This window comes from Halichoerus grypus, chromosome 2 (assembly GCF_964656455.1).
Source record: "Halichoerus grypus chromosome 2, mHalGry1.hap1.1, whole genome shotgun sequence".
Taxonomy (NCBI): Eukaryota; Metazoa; Chordata; class Mammalia; order Carnivora; family Phocidae; genus Halichoerus; species Halichoerus grypus.
The window spans coordinates 71413781-71417570 of NC_135713.1; the positions used below are offsets into that span (position 1 = coordinate 71413781).

The 3790-nt window shown below is 36.0% G+C and overlaps 1 pseudogene; it reads left to right on the forward strand.

The window, feature by feature from the left end:
* The first annotated feature begins 977 nt into the window (after positions 1-977).
* LOC118535693 (protein BTG4 pseudogene) lies at positions 978-2642 on the forward strand (annotated as a pseudogene).
* The last annotated feature ends 1148 nt before the right edge of the window (positions 2643-3790 follow it).

Genomic DNA, 3790 nt, shown 5'->3' on the forward strand with positions numbered 1-3790 from the left:
GATGAATTCTAATGTGTGTGTGTGTGTGCGTGTGTGTATGTAATTTATAAATGAACCTTTCATATGTATCAAATATGAACCTAACATAAACCATATTACCAGTTGTATTTTAACATTCTGATATATTACTAAAATACAGATAATACAAACAGTAAATCTTAATGTGTTATCTTCAAAATGTTTCATTTTTGCATTTGAAATCATTCTCAGAGGGATTATTTGAAAGCAAATGTTAAAGCTCACTGGGAAGATGTCTGTTATCTTCAGCTGCTCCTCATTCCTTCCTTGCACCCACTGAAAGCTGGGATGGAGGAAATGAGCTGAATCTGATATAGTCCAGCTGAAGCTGAATCTTCCTTTGCCAAATCTTTTGGAAAAAAACAGCAGAGAATTTTTTTTCTTTAAACTTAGGGACTTAAGACAACTTTGAAAAGCTAATAAATGATTAGGTAAAAAATGGGTTATTTTGGGTAAACATGAAAGAAAATGTACCGAAATGACTCATCATAGTTGATATTTGAATAAATAACATATTCAAGACATTTTCATTAAAATCTTTTGTCAGGTATCTCATTTTAAGATCAGATAAAAGAGGGGCGCCTGGGTGGCTCAGTGGGTTAAGTGTCTGCCTTCAGCTCAGGTCATGATCCCAGGGTCCTGGGATCAAGCCCCACATCAGCCTCCCTGCCCAGTGGGGAGCCTGCTTCCCCCTCCGTGCCCCACCCCCGCCTCTCCCCTTCTCCTCTGCTTTTCCCTCTTTCCCCCACTTCTCCCCCTCCCCCCCACTTCTCCCTCCTCCACTCAAAAATGAGACTTTCTAAGAATAACAAATAAGATAAGGTATCAAAAATTAAAATAAGGTAAAATAAGATAAATGGAAATTAAAGCAATTATATATGTGGTAAGCAGAATAATGTCCCTTATTGCAAAGTTGTCCCCAGAACCTGTGACTATATTTAGTTTTATGACAAAGTGGAATGAAGATTGAAGATAGAATTAAAGTTGCTGCTCAGCTGACCTTAAAAAGGCAGATTACCCAAGATAATCCAGATGAATCTAATTTAAGTGCAAGAGTACCTATAAGTAGGAGAGGGAGGCAAGAGTGTGAGTTGAAAGAAGGTGTGACTAGGGAAGAAAAGCATAGCGAGGTGTAGTGTTGCTATTACTAGGGATGGGGGAAGGCTGCTGTGAATGTGGGCATCATCTAGAAGCTAGAAAGGGTAAGGAAACATATTATGCCCTGAAGACCCCAAAAGAAGTGCCGCACTGCTGACACCTTGACTTTCTTTTGGTTGAGTGAGACCCTGGTTGGATTTCTGAACTACTAAACTCTAAGTTCGATACATTTTTGTTGTTTGAAGCTACTACATGTATGGAGATTTGTCAAAGTATCAATAGGTAACTATTGAAATACATCATATTTTTTGTGTCATGGAAAAAATGAATAAAACATTGTAAATCTGTATATATATTGCATAATCTGAATTGACAAAAACCTTAGTTGAGTCAATGTGACAATACTGTTGACAATTTAAAATATGTCCTTGGTCTCTATAATTCCATTTCTGGGAGTTTATCCTAAAGTTACTTTTACACATACAGAAAATGATATATGCACAAAAATACTGATTTGAGAAATTTTTTAAACTTAAAATATTTGAAATAACTGAATATAAATCAAGAGATAATAACTTTATGTGCATTGGTGTTTGTGTGAGTGTATTGCTTTCATAGAGTCTATAACAGCTATCGCCTCAAAGCTACATTGGCACATGGAAACAGATGAAGGTTAATTACTTTGAAAAGTACAAATTTTTGAAAAATTGTGTATTGTACCTGCTTATTAGAAATGGGTTTAAAATTAATATCCTGAATTTCAGGGCTAATGGATGGTAATTTTTTTAAAGGATACAGAGGTGTGGGTGACAGTCAGAAACTTAAGTGTAGTTGGTTTTCCAACCGTGGCCCACTTTTTGTTGAGGATAAAGTTAGGTTTTGCTGACCTACTCTTACATTTTACTGAAATCATGAGAGAGAAAATTGTAGCAACAGTTTTGTCACAGGATTAGTGAAAAAACATGAGAAACTGAGTAAACAGATATTGCAGAACAGCTGATGATTATCGTGTTTGGAACATACAGAAGTCATTGGCACTCTGATAGCTCTTCTAATGGGCCAGTCTTCAGGTGTATCCGCATAAGCAATAATGAAAACAAAGGTCCCATCCTAGGAAGGGCTTGTGCTGAAGGTGAATTATAATTTTGCATTTGGGAGTTCCAAAGGAGATGACTGTATGGGTAGATCTCTTTGAATTGTGCTGTAGGTATTGTAAGAAAAATCCTCTATTTACACCTGCTTCTTCTAAAGGTAGAAGAGAGAAATGGAAACTCTCCCAATGAAACAGAGATGCTGTTCACAGAGCCACATTGTACTACTCTGGCATTTCGCCCAATACAAAACGTTTTAATAAAGAACCTCAGATAATGCCTAAATTCAGCAGTTGGAAGAATATTTATCAGGTTGAAAACTTGAAACAGCCAATTTAATCTTGGTTCCAAATTCCCCACAAAAATATCGCGGTGGATGGCTGTAAGAACCTCCTAAGAAATGTTAATGTGTCATGTGTTGCAGAACAACCCTAAGGGTCCTAGACTGGTGGCTATACACAGGATAGACAGGAACCAGTGGGCCAGACAAATTGATAATACACAGTAGCTGGGCACTTGGTGGAGTAGAGCTCGGAGGAACAGCTTTATTTTCTGTAAAATGAAAATGAGTCTAATGTTGAGTGACCCAAGAAACAGAAAAAAAATCACAATAGGGATTAGGGTGCACGATGGTGAATTATCTCCTAAAGATCATGAATATGTTCTTAGCTATACTTTCAATTTTTATTTAATTTTACATGAAACTTTATGTAACACTAATGAATGTACCCAATAAGTTAATAGAATGAAGATACTGACCTGTGATAAGATTCCATACATTTTGGGGGCACCTGTGTGGCTCAGTTGGTTAAGCATCTGACTCTTGATTTTGGCTCAGGTCATGATCTCAGGGTCATGGGATAGAGCCCCACATTGGACTCTGTGCTAAGTGGGGAGTCTGTTTGACATTCTCTGTCTTTCCCTCTCTCTAATAAATAAATATAGAAAAAGATTCCATGATTTATGAATAGTTACCAGTTTAAATTTAGTACTTTGTCTTAATTTTTTTAAAAAGGTTCAATATAGAATGAAGTGCTTCGAAATGTTTAGAAAACGCATAAACATCTCTTTACACTCCAATTAGTGAGGATTGAGATTCATGAATATAAATCTATGTTAAAGTACTCTTAGAGCTTTTGAAATTCTTAGCATACGATTACAAATGCTATAATTAAATATTCTGAAAAAAGATGACAACAAACAATCTATATAAAATTTTACGTATTATATATGAACTTATCTATAAGCCCGATTCTGGTAAAACTTCGCTTTTAAAAATTAAAGGAGAAGTTTGTTAAAGCACTAAAATTTTTCACATAAAGAGCTAGATTTACGAAAGCTGACCCCCTTCCTAGTCTATGCAGCCTCTGTGCTTTCAGAGAAAGCAATTTTAAGTGTGTCACAAGGTCAGCTGTGGACTGTGAAGTAGTAAATCCACATTTTTTCCAGTTTAGCTTCATTGCAGAATTATATACTTTCACTGGAGAAAGGGAGATGAAAAGGAGAAATAGTATCAGCTCAGCTTTAGGCCTGATAAATGGAAATTAGTTCCATCAACATATGTAAATGCCTATTTCCTACCA